This window comes from Syngnathus scovelli, chromosome 1, assembly GCF_024217435.2.
Source record: "Syngnathus scovelli strain Florida chromosome 1, RoL_Ssco_1.2, whole genome shotgun sequence".
Lineage (NCBI taxonomy): Eukaryota > Metazoa > Chordata > Actinopteri > Syngnathiformes > Syngnathidae > Syngnathus > Syngnathus scovelli.
In genome coordinates, this window is record NC_090847.1 from 25829290 (window position 1) to 25845767 (window position 16478).

Genomic DNA, 16478 nt, shown 5'->3' on the forward strand with positions numbered 1-16478 from the left:
CGTACTTTGCGGATTTCTCTTATCGCGGGTGGTTTTTGGAACCAATTATCCACGATAAACGAGGGATTACTGTATATGTCAGAATCACCTCTTACCTCCACTCTCCACATTTTCCCAAATGACAAGAATCAAACCTCAGTGTGTCTCACTTACAAAAAAAACCTAGCAAATGATTTTGCACATCATCCAAAGTTTAGTGCAAAATAATAGTGGCGGATGTTGAGAAGTGGTCGTGATTGCGGAGGCAAAAAAAAATCATGTAAATGAGCATAATCACAGCGTAAGCCATTTTAATTGCACCTTAATTTGGTGTCTAAAAAGCAACTATTCACAGGAGGTTCCCAGCATACGCCGCGGCAGAATAAGAGCGAGTGGGAGTGCGCATACGTAATTGCTAGTAGTGGTGGTGGACCCGCGCGAGATTGTCACCTCAACGGCGGCAAACTTTTGGAACTGCGACTGTCACATTGATGGGGAAAGACGCCGAGAAAACGAGAAGGCGGTCCATCTTGAAGACAAATTTGAATAGTATTGGCTCTAAAAATAGAGGCCTCCCCCTCCCCCCTGCAGGGAGTGAAGATTGAGCTTTGTTGCAAACACCCGAGAAGCATCTGCTGCTGCTACTTTGTCGTCGTAGCAGCTTGTCGCGGCCTCAGATGTTCCTTAACACTTCATTTCCTCAACTTTTTTTTCCCCCAGCTTTTATGTTTTAATTGTGCTAATTGTTTTTAGGCACGTTCCACTTGAGCAAGTCCTTCCTTCGTTCTCTCTCCCAGCTGAACATGGCCAAATGTCAGAACCCGCTCCGCCAAAACATTTTACGAACCGTTACGCGACAATGGAATGTCCCGGGTGGTCCAATAAAATTTGGAGCCGATTCATGTTATGTTTTTGATTGTTTTGTTTGTGTTTGTTGTCATGGTGCAAGCTAGCATCATGCTAGCTAGCGTCCTTATCACAAGCCTGGGTAGTCGTAGTTCCGATTTTTACATATGGCTTGAATAAGGGAAGTATTTATTGTTGTCCGAGCTGGTCTACCAACCTTTAGCCTGGGTGATGTGGTGTTGTCATGGCAACATAAATGACAGTATTCTCCTCAGCAGATCCAAATCATATTCAGGCCGTTATATTAAGGTCCAGTTTCAAGCAAAGCTAATACAAGGCCACACATTTTAACCTTTAATGTGAGTATATAATGGTTGTCATAGCGACGAGAGTTGCTGTTTCATTTTGCGGCTGTTATCATTCTAAGCTGCAATGTGTTCCGAGTGTTGCTTTTGTATAGTCAGTGCCTTTTTTTTTTACTGTTTGCACTCCCACGTCCCAAGTTTAAAAATGTGAACCACGTAGGTCCTTTATTCACGCAGTGTGACATCGAGAGAGATCTGCCGCGGCTTGTCACGCTAAATGTTCCGCCGATGCCTTTCTCGCACGTGACATTGCAGTCTCGCACGTCTCTGTACTTTGTGCGCGGACCTGTATCCAAATGTTTCACTCGCGGAATTCGAAGCACTCTTCGTTTTCATTTCCCCCGGGTCATTCTGACCCGAGCATAAAATCTCCTCAATCTGTCTCAGTAGCATCAGTCTCTGTGACAGGTCAGACCTTCTTTTTCCTTGTTTTTTTATGCGCTGACAAGGAAACGCATAAAACAGCAGACAACCTGGAGGTTTATTTCTTGTGCTTTTATTAGGATCTGTGCCCAATTCCTTGCACTTAACCCTCCTGGTACATTTGTTTGTTCATGGGTCAATGTGAGGCACAGTGTTTGGACATCAAAAAACTTTTAGTCAATATTAGTACAACTAGTAGAAATAGATTTATTTGGCTACTGTTGGAAAATGATAAAGTTTTATGTAGTTAATTTGTGTGGGTACATGTGACCGATTAAATATGGTGTCAAACTCATTTTTGTTGCGGGCCACATGGTCATTACGGTTTCCCTCGTGGGACTTAAATAGAAAAGGATGGGCCCTCATGTTATCACATACAAACAACAGAATCCAGTACAAAAAAGTTTTTAATTTATTTTGAAAGTGGGATTGTAGCAAAAATGTTTTGCTATATCCCACTGTTATTAGAAAGAAAGACAATTTACAGTTTTTGTGTTGACACATTGAGATGACACATGATTTGTCTTTGTGGGCCACGTAACATGATGTGTTGGGCCTGATCTGGCCCCTGGGCCTTGAGTTTGACACCAGTGGTGTACGGGATTTTTTTTTATTTTTTATTTGACCCCCAAAATATATAAAGTGGACTTCCCCTTTTTAGCCCTTTGGGTCATATTTAATATTAGTATTAAAATACAGTAGATTGACCATGGAAAAAATATTTAATGTAATTTTAGCAAATCTTTTAGACTAGAAAACAATTTTTCCAACATTTTTCCCTGACTTTTTGACTGTAAAAAAAAACAAAAACAAAACCTTGTGCTGCAGAATGTTACGGTTGCCCGCTGTTGCCTCTTCCCGCCCGGCTAAACGACCCTCTGTCGGCCCAGCGGCGCAACGGCAAGGTGAACTCGGCGTCCATCCCTCATATTTGCATACGATGACTCTCCCGTGGGCCGTTGGTTGGGTGGCCTTCCAAATAAATACTCTGCGTGGTGTAACTGAGAGTGATGCATCGTACCGGTGGGCAACTTATGACTCAGCCCGGGATGATGCACGGCCTCCCAGCTTTAATTGCGGCTCTCGTCGGAGGAAGCCAGCCGAGACCTACTGACCTTGGTGGGGTGGCAAAAAAAAAAAAAAAAAAAAAACAAGTTTTGGCATGCAGCAGCCTCTGCTTGACACTACTGAGAGAGGATGCTGAACTATTTATATCGTAACAGGAGAAATGTTAGCAACAGAAGTCATTACCTGGGGAAGGAAGTGTGCTTTTACTTAAGCTTTATTTTTATATTTATTTCGTTTTGAGTATAATGAGTTGTTAACATCCTGTTTTTGAGGATCGTTGAGACCCCCCCAAAAGGATTTGTCAAATGAAGAATAATTAAAGTAATTCCAAGAACTGTTCAGGCCTTTTTAAGAAGTTGTAAAAACAAACAGGAGTGTAATAATGAAACATTTTAACCCAATGAATTTTCATAGGAGCAAAATAAATGGATCGTTTTAATCTACTGCTTTCTTCAAGCCAAGCCTTCTGGCGACGTTTGTGTGTGCGAGCGAGAGAGCAAAAGCTTCAAAGACGCAAATCAATCTCCTTAATTAATAATGCAAGGTGCTTGTCTTATCCATTAACTCCAGTTGGCCGTAATAACTTCAAATTGGGCTGGAGAATCTCAACTTTAAATCACGGTGTAATAGAAGTGAGCCCGACAAGGGGAGGGGGGGGGGGGCATGTAGCACAATAAGTCCACATTGATTTTGTGGTCTTGCATCCCATCGGGTTGTATCAAAGCTGCACGGATCCAAACAGCGCTTCAAAAATCCCCAAGGGCATATTTAAAGTGGCGGTGTCTTATTTTAATTGCGTGTAATTTAAAGCGTCAAAGCCACCGGGAGCGTTTTACGCGTGCCTCCTGACTACCGCGTGATAACGACGACCCCACGTTACGCTAGACGCCGCGATAACATCGTCACCTTTTGTCACCTTCCGCCGCTTTCCAATGTTCGCCGGGCCGAGCAACAAGAGGCAGCGTAATTGAAACGCCACTGTGGCGTTTTAGCAGAAAGCTTTCTGTCCCCATCGTGACACCAGAGCAAGGTAATTATGGAAACATACGGTTGTCCGACGTGTCTTTTAACCCTTTCGCTAATGACTTTTGCCCATAGAAAAAAAGGGCAAGGGAAGGACACTTCTGCCGTAAAGGAGACCTGTTGGCTAAAGAGAGGTATTTGGAAAACATAAAACTCAGAAGGGAGCTCTTTTTTACAATTATTTAAATAGGATGTACTTTTGAAAAATCGGTTAGACGACACAGAAACGCGTCAGCGCTAAAAGCTAAGCAGAGCAGCAGTGTTGTTGGATGCACAGATGACTGGCGACTGAAAATTAATTGTGATAAATGAAAATACCGTCTTTCTGGAACTCGAGATTTCAGGTGAACGGCTTTAGGAGTTTGGAAAGTGTGCTGTAATTCCGGAACCTTGGCATATTTAAAAAAAAAATCTGACAAATTAGGAAAAATACAATCTTGGCATATTTAAAAAAAAAAAAAACATTGCATATTTTAAAAAAAAATCAAATTAAATTATTTTTTAATTTTAAATTATCCCCTCTGAAAATAAATGATGTTCAGCAAATGTTGACGTAAGCTTTGCAAGACCGATGTTCCACTCTGAGGTTGCCACATAGCGTTACAGCAATTGCTAAATGGTTGTTGCTTCAAAGCCTCTTCCATTGGCAGCGGCTTCAATTTAACTCAAGATGACCCACTTCAACTCCATTAACGTTCCTGGCTGAATGGGATAGAGGGAGGGGGGGGGGGGGTGTCCCCCTAATGCCAGCTCACCTCGGGCAAAAAAAAAAAATGTCTCCGTCTACCTCTCTCGTCTCTCTTTCTCTCTCGCTAATGGAGACCAAAATTACCCACCCCAGTCCATGCAAAACATGCCGAGAGCCCTGAGGTAAATCACAGTGTGACCCGGCCAACTGGAGCTTTTGTTCCATTTGCTCTCGTGGCTGTTGGCAAACATGCCGCCGCCGCCGCTGCTGCTGCGACGACACAAACTGAAAGGCGAATGGCGAGGCTCCGTGGCACAATGTCAGCTGCCCAGAAGCAATCGTTCAAAAGAGCCTTTGTGCCAATTTTGTAAAGTAGCAACTGTCGAATGATGTGATGACGACATATGTTGGATTTTTTAAGAAAAATGCATCTTTGACGGGTCAATAACAAAAAGATTTTCATCCATCTTTGGCAGCTGCTAATTGAGACAGGAAGAACAAGGCATCAACCGTTCTTCTTCGCCGCTAAACGCCGATTAGACGCCGGGGACCATCTGGTCCGTCATCAGCAGCCAGTTGTTCCGTTGGCGCCGATCTGCCAAGCATCACCGCCGGTGCGACTTTGTTTTTGTGACGTGCGGAAACCAGGGGGGGGATTGATTTCCTCTCCTACATCCCGGCAAATATTTCTGACAAAGACATATGGCAGAGAGAAGCACGCGGCAGCAAGCTGCCAATCCTGCGACCCGGACTGTTTACGCTTGATCGTTTGGGGCAACGTGCGCATTTAGTCGAGTTCCGACTGGGGAGCCGCTTCAGGCACGACGGGACGACGTGGCGGCTCCTTGTCTCAGCATTTGATGTGGCGACCAGAAAAAAAAAAGACCTTTGTGACACAACACTCACTAATATGTTCTGTCATTCCCCTAACGCATCTTTGAGAATGTGTCTTTGGCCCCTTCAGCCGTTGGAACTTTGGGGGAGCCAGCTGACATTCCGTGTTTGCTGGCGGTGGAGTTCCTGTCCGCGTTATGGCAGCTCGGCTGATAGGCAGCCCTGTGGACTGGCAGGCTTTTTAAATTGCTCCCGGGTTGACGGCTGGCTGTCAGAAGGGGCAATTTATAGAGAATTTCCAAAGGGGAGAGGGGTGGGGGTTCCAGGTAAAGGACTTTGACCCCAAAAAGACATCTCTCTAATCTGGATCAAATTAAGGCAAATACTCAGATTGCAATGGGAATTGGAAGGAAGGCAACACATCATTTTGGATTTCCCAGCATTCCTCCACATTTAATCCACCGCACCAGATACCGACAAATGAACCGGGCTATCAGTTTGAACCTGTGGGGGGCAACCCTAACAGCATCTCAATATTGTGACCGATTCCTTCTCGCTAGCTAACTTAACCACACTAGCGTCAGACGGCGTTTTCAGAATCTCGGTTCTCTCCCTTTGGGGATTTAATTTTGCTGTCAATCTAAAAGCTGTTAAACTTTTCAAACAAAGTAAGATTGCCAAAATGGCCAACCAACTTGAATAAAACCCCTTCATCGATCGTCGCCTCCTTGCATATGTCTCACCGTGTTAACAAACAGCAACAGTTTTCTCTTCCGCAATCGGCTCCATGCTCGGATTCAACAAGTTATTACCCGTTGCACCTACCGAGTTGCTAAATTGGCTTTGCATAATCCTCCTAAACTCCACACTATTAGTCCCACGGGGTAGCAGAGTGGCTTTATTCAAGGCCGTTTATGAGCCATAAATCTATGTGGGGCAGTAGAACCGCAGACAGGTGCCTTCCTTATGACCCGCTGATAAGTACGGCGCAGTCGTTAATCATTTACACCGCTCCTTGACCAACCAGGATATAGTTGTTGTGGATCAGACCAATAGGCCCTACCAATTAACTTCTGCTCTCCCCCCCTTTGCAACGCACGGTGAAAAATCAGATTGGAAAATGTCACGTCGCGCAGATAAGCCGACGACTCGACTCGCAGACCTATTTCCAGTCGGTGGTAATTACAAGGCGATGATTTTGGAATTGTAAAGGATTTGTCACGTCCGAGCAAATGGCGGCGAGCGTTCATTGCCTGCGTTGATAAGACGTGGCACCCGTAAGCCAGTGACAAGAGTCGCTAGCGATTATGTGAAAAGGCAGCAACGCCGTACAACCGTCGTCTCAGCAATTCCGTGATACAGCTTGCATATGAACTAGGAATAAATCCACACGCCCGCCCCCCCCTCATCTTTTTGACGGCAGCTATTCAGATGCTTAGCCCCCTCGCACAGCGCCGCCTGCCAGAATCAATTGCGCTGGCGACCATTGCTAAGCATGAATTTTTATCTCCCAGCTGGAAAACAAGGGAAGCGGTGCGTGGAAGAGATGCCGGCCATCAATCACATGATTAATTCTCTCTCGATGCTTTTGAAAGAGAACTTGGCATTCATCTAAAGACCTTGAACGGTGATGTGCTAACCTCCCCGACGCTCAATCTTTAACCTTTTCACTGGCACCCTAGAAAAGCGACTAAGGACCTACTTCGAGTTATTGGTTGAAGAACGTTTCAGCCCACGACCCTGTCGAGCGTAATCAGCGCATAATAAATGTTTGCCCTTTACACCGTATAACTGTGATTACGACGCTTTCGCAATGCCCAAACATGCTGTTATTGCCGATGTTGATGGCCTTTTGTTGTCATCCCGCAGCTTGTGAACTCCTGGAAAGTCTGCCTGAGTGCTGAAAGGTAAGCATTGTTTTTTCTTAGTCTGCTGACGTAATCGAAAGCTGCGCCCGTGGTAGGAGTCGCACAACTTTGGATTCATACTGACCTGGCCAACTGCACCCATGCAAATGTAGGAAAATGTAGGGACGTGGAGATGCTAATGTTCCCCTAGATTTGTTTGCCTTGAAGCTCTATGGACTTGGTTTGCACGGTACTAAATACTGGTACGAAATACAACTCACAGTTGAAATTGAATATATGACTCTTACGACTTTAACAAATATAAACATTTGAAAGTATATCTAAGCAGCAAAATGTTCAATTAAACCATGTGATGGCATCAAACTGCTAGCTTAATGCTAACAGTATCGTTTTAGTATCGGTGTACTTTATGTATCAAAATAGAGTGTGATTTGTGAGGTACATATAAATATTGATTAAAAAGCTTAGTAATGGCGTTGATTGAATTGTTAGATTTTTTCTTCTGATACTTTTGCAGTCAGTTGAATCTTATTTTAGTTTTAGTACAGAAAATCCTACTTTAATTCTCTCACAAGAAAATAATAGCGGCACTATTCTTGTATGTGGTTTACATGTAAAAAAGAAAGAAAAGAATATTTGCAATGCTGAAAAAAGGTCCAAACTTTTGCGATGGCTGCAAGTGTTTTTTGACAGTTTGCGAGATGAACCATCAAATCAATGGAGCGACGTTTTCCGCCCGGTAACACAAAAACAAAAAGGCGGTGAATGCAAACAGACTGCTATTTCTCAGCCTGTCTGTTTCCCTCTGCTTCAGTGAAATTCAATCCACATTTGTACACTGTCTGGGGATTGCTATGATATGCTATCGCTAGCGACTCATGTCTGTATTTGTTGTAATGTTAATTTAAATGCCCGTTTGTGGCTAACGTCGTGGATTTGAGTTTGTAACAGTGGGGGAATAATTAGGGCAAGGACTTGGACATGACGCAGTGTGTTAGTCAGCCATGCTTTTTTAAAGTCACTCACTTCATTGTTGTTGCAAAGGAAGTTGAAAGTTACAAAAAAAATGGAATAAAATATACCGTATTTTCCGCACTATAAGGCGCACCTAAAACCCTCCAATTTTCTCAAAAGCCGACAGTGTGCCTTATAATCAGGTGCGCCTTATATATGGACCAATATTGAGCCACTACAGCAGGCGTGTCCAAAGTCCGGCCCGCGGACCAAATGTATATATCTTATATATGGACAAAGTTTTCAAATGGGCCATTCATTGAAGGTGCGCCTTATAATCCGGTGCGCCTTATATATGGACAAAGTTTTCAAATGGGCCATTCATTGAAGGTGCGCTTTATAATCCGGTGTGCCTTATAGTGCGGAAAATACGGTAGTTTTGCTCATTGACATTAGACAACCACCATGTCTGGAGCTTGCTATATGTTGTGATTTACCAACTGGTCATAAAGTCTTAAATTGATTATTTTGCTCACCACTGGTCTTGGTTGGAGTCAGTTGTTGCTATGTGACTTTAAAAAGAAGAATTGTTGCAGCAACCTGAGGCAGAGGGTGGATGAAAGTGTCTTTGAGGATTGGTCGCCTACGTGAGGAGAAAATTGTGGCCTTTGCCGTGCTTTCCTCCATTTCCAGCCGCCACTCTCCGCTATCTCTCGTTGACCGGCTCTGCCGTTTCCTCTGTTGCTGCCAATCTTTGCTGCACAGCCCACTTTCCCCCCCACCCCCAACCCCCCCCCGTCACACACACGCGCCCGTGCTCACCTGTATGCTCATTTAAGCCTGGGAATGGCTAATGGTGGCTACTGTCGGCTCACGTCAAGTTGACTGCGTGCGCTCGGCATGACGGGGCTCAGGTGTGCGCCCGGAGCCGTTCTTCGGGGGAACTTCAGTCTCACCACATGGCACCTCGGCAGCACAGCTCCCGTGCTTCTGTTCAGGCGTCACGCATAGTTAGCGTGAGGGAAACAAGAGAAAAAAGCTCTAGGACTGAACCCTGAACTTTTTCTTTCAGGGTTAGGCGGGTGTCGGTCGGGCTATCACTGTAAAAAAAAGTATTTGCGATATTGCGTTTTATTTACGATACGTCCAATTTCTGTTTTAATTGGAAGGGCTTGCCAGCCAACACTCCGAGCGAACACACCCGGGCATGTCCACGTTGTTTTGTAATCTGAATTGTAATGCAGGAAAGCAGTCAGGTCTACAAGCAGATAGATTTTGTGCCATTTGCTCCATGCAACGCGAGTTGGCTTTGTTTTGACGTTCCATATTGCGCACAAATGGCAATTTAACTGGCTCCTGCTCGAGTTAATTTACCTACTGAACAACACAGCAATTTTTTAGATTTCTGAGTATGCTGAGAATCAAATATCGAATCCTTTCGTCGCACCAAATTGCTCAGTTCGATGAGTTTAAATTTGCTGAATAAGACATAAAATATGAAAGTGGTTGGACGGAATATGCGGTTCCTTTCTGGGACCCAAACTTCCTGAACTTACTTAAAATGAAACATCAATAAAAAGCTAGTTGTATATTAGCAAACAAACAAATACAAACTATAAATAAATAAATAAAAGCTAATTGTACATTAGCCAATAAATAAAGGATAATTAAAGATTCTCAAATAAAATGTAATATATATTTTATTAGTTATATATTATACATATATATTACTAGTTATATAAAATAAATTATATATAAGTTATACGAAATAAATTATATATAATATGTAATATAATATATGATTCTTACAATTAATTTATGGGGGTGCGACCATTATATTCAGTAGAGTATTTCCGACACTCCACCGGCGACAACACGTCATTAGTACAACAAGAGGACAAACGCGACCCCGTCGCTTGTCACTGGATGACGTGAGAAGAGTCTGTCTTATTCTCTTCCCAGCAACTGGAAAGGAGAAGGCGACGAGGCCGCAGCTGGACGAGCCGTCAAGGCTCTCCGCCACTGACAGTATTTTGGCAAGCGCTCCTGCTTTCATGACATGAAGCTCGGTAATAATCGCTCCCGGGGGGGTCGTCAACAATGTCTTCGTCACCAAGTGACGACGTGACGGAGGTTTCTGTCTGATGGCTGGTTCAGTCCTAAAGCAGCCATAGTAGCCCATTCTGGACTTTGGTGACTAAGGTCCACCGCAAGCTTTGCTCTCGACTCGATTGTTATCTTAATCCACCCACCGTGCTCTCCTCTACTTCTCAACACGATACCTGATGATTTTTTTTTTTAAGAAAATGAATCTTATCACTTGCCCCATCGCTAGCTAAATCTCCTTCCAAAGCATGCAGTCTTTCTCCTCTTGTCTTGATCCCCTTTTCAAAAGGCCAGTAATTAAAAGTCGTCTTAAAGTCGACTTGCTACAGCTCGGCCCAAAACCTCGGCCGGGTTATCGGCGTTTCAAGCAATCTCTCCCGCAACTTCCCCTCGAGCGGCGGGAAGCTTGATGCATTTCTACGCATCTCGAGCTGAAGCCGAAGCTCAACCCTGGCGGACAAAAGACCTTTGGCAAGGCTCAACTATAATGCCAAACAGTGGTTGAGTTCTCAATTCTGCACATAAAAGAAACAGAAAGAAAGCTCACCTCAGATGTTTTGTATAGATCTATAAATATTGATTGCAATCGTTAGTAATAGACTGAGAACAACTTAAAGTATGATTGGTGTTTTTTCGTGCTAATAAGTCAAATTGACCCAATAACGTGATTTCAGTTCTTAGAGAATAAACATATGCCTAATTAAATTCAATTTGCTTTCTAATGAAAATCAAACAGCAAGTCAAAAATTGTGATCAATAAAATTCCACCCCAGTAGGGGGCAGTAATTAACTTTACAAGCCAATTAATTTGTTTCCATGTAATCTGAAAATGCAAACACCCGATTAAGCCACGAGGCGCTAGCTAGCGACATACATCTAATTTGGTCCCAAACGATAGCAAATCCAATGTTTGCTAACGGACTTCGCAAATATGGCTGACCACACACGTCGACGTAATTTTACCAACAGATTTGCCGTGATGGAAGAGCAAGGCACTCTTTTTTTGTGACCTGCAAAACATGTCGAGTTGAGTCGCATGGCGCAGCGCGCCGGGCGGTGACACAAAACTAATGCCGTGTCACACGGGCTGTCAGCAGATTAGCCGGTGGATTACACCCCGGCCATTAGATGTGCACACAGCGACAAGGCCACAAACATGGAATTGATTCGCTGCCATTTTAGGGAAATGCGAGGTGTGTTATTCATGTTCAGTCAACGCCATCATTTTGTTTTGGTTAGCGACATTTCAGGCATTCGCGCGTCATAAAGATAGAATGCTAGGTATTCATTGTTTTCTTTTCGCCGTTTAGAAATGTTCGTACTGGCTAATTAAAGCCAACGCCATCTTTTCTTTGTGCGATAGCTTAAGACCAAATCGTAGATTCAATTGAAACAAACACAATAACACAGGGGTGTCATTTTTTTCACGGGCCGCATTGTAGTCATAGCTTCTTTCGGAGGGCCATGATGACTGTCAACCCAAATAAATGTATGAGCACCTCAAATTAAATACAATAAAAGCTACAAAACAAACTGACAAATAACTCGTTTTCAAATCAGACGAGTAAAAACTGGTCAAATATTTATAAAAAAAAAAAAAAGATATTATTAAAAGTGAAGACAATTTGCAATTCTAGTAAGGACACACGAATTTGATGCACAATTCTTCGCGGGCCACATAAAATGATGTGGCGGGCCGTATCTGCCCCCCGGGCCTTGAGTTTGACACCTGACCTGAGGTCCTAGCCAAAGGACATATTTCCAATACGGAGCCGGGCGACAATGGCGCTTCTGGAGGCTTCCAAGTGGAGTCGTCCCTCCTCTGTCAGGGTTTTATTTTGACGATAATCGCTGCGGCCGCCCCTGCCGCGGAACCACTTTGCAACATGTAATGCCGCATAATTGCCTTCTTGAGTCGCCTGGTGGGGGCTTCATTCGGAGATGCTCTTTTGCCGCGCGGGAGTGGAGTGGAGGGTGTCAAGTTAACCGTGGCTAAATGGAAATGCTGATATCCATTCAGACTGAGAATTGTGTTTAAAAGAGCCGAGATGTGTTCATACAGAGGGGGAGGTGCTGTGAAGGAGATGGACAACTTAGCGTACGAAACCTCACAGGATGGTTCCATTTGTTGAGATACACAAAGCAAGACCGGCAACGGAAAAAGAAAGAATGAGAGACCCTCTCGCGCTTTGATTGGTTGATTGCTAACAAATCATAAAAGCTAATTCCACACCAGCTAACCCCAGCGATGTCGCGCGGGAGCCGTTCCACCGTTTTCAACTGCCTCCCGCGCAAATGCAAGTCGAGGGGCTGCTTTAGATTAGCCGGAAAGTGGGGGAGGTGGAAAAGGGGAGCAAACTAATTTGCCTTTGCCGCTTTTACGAGCATTTAATTTGAAACAATTAAGATATTACGGCACCGCAGATTCACAACAGTAGAGTGACAGCTGGGAGCCATCCCATAAACCTCAGAGCTGGCGAACGAGGCACCTTGTTTTCGCAAACACGTCATTCAAATTCTTTAGTCAGTTACCCCGCTTCCTGATGGATTCAGTTGATATCTCCATTTTAATTAGAAAGTGGGAAGCAACAAACAAAAGCTCTTAATCTAGATATTAATAAATTAGAAATTAAGTCCTTAAATCTGAACAATGATCGCTAGATTCTGGCACTGAACTTCAAATTGAGTGGGAACTACTCCTAACTACGAACAATAACACAACTTTCGACCCAAATATTATAATAAATAAATAAATAATTAAATAATGGCACCTAACTAGCTGCCACTATAAAATATTTGTTTTATTATTATTATTATTATAGATAGTATTATATATTATATTATATTACATATATACATACATTATAATTATTTAATATTATTATTTAATTATTCCATCGATTAATCAATTAATAAAATAACATTTTATTTGGATGAAGATCTATTTTAAAAAATCATCCAATTACTGTTTATTAACCAATTACTTTTATTTGTTATTATTTAGTGGGATTTAAAAAATAAAAACGTCAAAGCTGATGTTTGCTAATGTTATTTTGGTGCAGTCTTTAGTTAAACAATGGTTCTAAACAATTACTTGATTGCAATGATCATGGATTTGTTGTCGATTAATCGATTAATATTTATACCTCTAGCAGTAACTCCAAAAATAATGCCAATCCATATCCCACTCCCCCCCTCCCAACCCTAATTTTAAGCAACTGGAATGGAGTAACTGCGAACCACCAACTCCATCTCGGCACGCTTGACCCCAACTTCAGGTTGCAGCTCAAAACTCCAAATAGAAATTGTGCAGGAGGAGAAGCGGTGGAATATAATGGCAGATCTACAACTTTTTCACACCATAAATTTGAATTTAAGATAGCCTTGTCAGCACTCGGCCATCGAGTCAACATCTCCCTACCTTCACCGATGCCGTCGTAGGGCAAAACTGATGAAGGTGCACTTGTGAAAATGTCAGTTGGGAGGGGCGGAGGTGGTATGGGAGTGGGGGGGGGTGGAAGACCACTGGCCCGAACGAGAGAAAGCGGTGTGTGTGCATTGGCGGGTAACGCTTGACAGATAGCGGCAGTGGCGCAAGCTCCTTTTCATGAACACTGAACTGTAAAATGGAGGCGCCGCCGCAAACAACGGCCCGTGATAAATCGCCCGCAGGGAGGGGGGGAGGGGGGGCTTGGTCGGGCAGCGTGGACGGGTCTCGTAAATGCCCGGCAAATGATGAAGATCGAATGATCTGAAGTCTGTTTTGGGAAAACTTTTGGGAAAACACACTGATTGTCATTTGGTGGTGTATACGTAATGCTAATTAGCTACGCATGCTAATCGACAGTCGCAGCTCCCGAAAAATGTTGTTTTAATTCGAAGCCGTTTTCTACAAGTACGCTTTTCTCATTGTCGCTTTTTATATCCCGCAATCTCAAATGATCCTTCACCCCAAGAGAGGGAATTTTAGTGAGTTATGATCAGATAGTAAAGCCAACTGGCACGGGGCCAAACCGTAAACCACCTCTTGGCTATCACGTACATAATAACACTAATCCATCTTTACAATCACTTCCATCATAAAATGGCACATTCTCTTCAGTGCCACGAGTCCCGAGACCTCAAATTATGGCGAAGCTTTAATTGCGCCAGAAAGTGAGCCCGCGTGCTCAGCCGTCCATCACCTTTGACAGATTCCGAGATGAGAATTTGTCTCAGCCAAGGACCGCAGAGTTGTGCTGTTTTTTTATTTTATTTTTATCATTATTATTTTGGCGCCAGCTGAGACATCCTCTCGCTGTTCAGGACCCTGCACTGTTTTCCGCCTGCTCTTGACTTGCTTGGCTCGCAACCATAAACAAGTCAATCTCCAGCCGCGGTCTCAACATTGCGGGATTAGATTTATCCACTTAGGAACGATTGTTATCGTGAGGCAGAGCGAGTCTGGCTCGATGGAGAAATTAATTTTACGATGGCTGGTTTACTTGATCACGATTGCGCGTATGGCGGGGGAGGGGTGGGGTTAGGGTGTTCACGGGCTGACAACTCCGCAGTTCTGACAATTTATCCCTGACATCGCCATTTTTTTCCGTTTCCGCTTCTTTAATTCTTGACTTTTGCTTTGTCTTGACCCCGCAAACTCGTCATTGTGACGTACCTGATTGCGTTCTTTTTCAACAACTTTCCAGCTTTGTCAAAATTCATTCCAACACGTTTTGGGTTTTTTTCGTTGACCCATGCCCTAACCCTGCACTCACATGGACTACAAAGTAGTGTATTATCCCCAGTGGGTCTCAAAAGTACACATGACTCATGACCAAGCTTAATATGTTTGCATTATGAGGCATATCTGCAGTCCAGCAAGTTCTCAAAACTCACAGTAGCTCCAGGAAGTGGTGTTTGCACAACTCGGAGAACTTTATTTTAACTAAGTTCAAGCCACATTCAACCCCCGAAGGCAGTTTCACTTGAGTGCAAGGGTAGGATTTTTTTTTTTTTACATTGCTAGAGCGAAATCACCTGTTTAGAATTCACGTACCGTAATTTCCGGACTATAAGTCGCGCTTTTTTTCATAGTTTGGGTGGGGGGGCGACTTATACTCAGGAGCGACTTATATATGTTTTATTTCACAAATTTTTACTTGAGCATTAAGACATCACTTACTTACAAGTATAGTTGACCACTTCCCATGTTATTTTTAGTATAGTTGATCACTTCACATGCTTTTATATCTTTATCTTGAACATATTCAAAACATAAAAAATAGAGAAAACATCAAATAAAGCAATTAACACTTTAAAGCACCATATCCAAGTCCACTGTCTGCTGTATGTACACTTGCTCTATTTTTGCTCCTCTTATATTTATTATTATTATTTATTATTATTTGGCCCGTTCTCAGCTCTTTGTTTGTGTTTGTCACGTTAGCATACCTATCGTTTAGCCTGTTGTTGCTATTTAATGAATTGGAGTGACACCGATGGTTTTATAAACATGTTATTCATGTAATAGTTGTCCTTAATCACTCTATATGTTACGTCAGGCCCGTTCTCAGCTCTTTGTTTGTATTTGTCACGTTAGCATACCTATCGTTTAGCCTGTTGTTGCTATTGTTTAGCCTGTTGTTGCTCGTTCATGACTGTTTTTGGTGTGGGATTTTGTCGAATAAATTGCCCCCCAAAATGCGACTTATACTCCGGAGCGACTTATATATGTTTTTTTCACTTTTTGGGGCATTTTATGGCTGGTGCGACTTATACTCCGGAGCGACTTATAGTCCGGAAAATACGGTAATTGCTTTTATGTGAAACCTATCCTCAGGTTTTCACTGGGATTTTTTTATTTTGTGTTCTGATGCCACAAGATGGCGCCAATCCTATAAAAGTATTAATTGGTGCCAAGGAAATATCACGTTTCAACTAAGAGACTTAATATGTTGATTGTTAGAGCAAGTCATGGAGTCTTTGGATTTTTTTTTCCCCCACACAAAATCAAATGATCTTAATTTTAATGATGACATTGTAAGAAATTTAAAATGATTATATGATTTTTGGATCTCATTTTGTGCTCCTTTTAAGTTTAAAGTGCTAATATAGGCAATTATTAATTTTTTTTAAGCGGCAGAGATTCGATTATCAGCTTATCTGGACTCAGTGGTATCGGATTTACTGTATACTCGATTAACAATCTCATTACACAATGCAGGTGCTCCTACTCCCGCCATCTTTGTAGCTTTCATAGCTGTCGCCCCCTATTGGCTGCAGGAGGGAAGTTAGGATGAAATGCACTTTGAAAAGTGTCAAACTTTGCACCATTGAACAGGA

General features: G+C 42.9%; 1 protein-coding gene across 31 annotated transcripts in view; it reads left to right on the forward strand.

The window, feature by feature from the left end:
- The window catches only part of LOC125977523 (receptor-type tyrosine-protein phosphatase delta), a 196162-nt gene that overhangs the window by 98267 nt on the left and 81417 nt on the right, over positions 1-16478 (forward strand). For all 31 annotated transcript variants that reach the window (XM_068651443.1, XM_068651452.1, XM_068651447.1 and 28 more), the window contains exon 9: positions 7096-7133. The gene's annotated coding sequence lies outside the window, so the exon portion shown is untranslated. The remainder of the gene's footprint in view (positions 1-7095; positions 7134-16478) is intronic.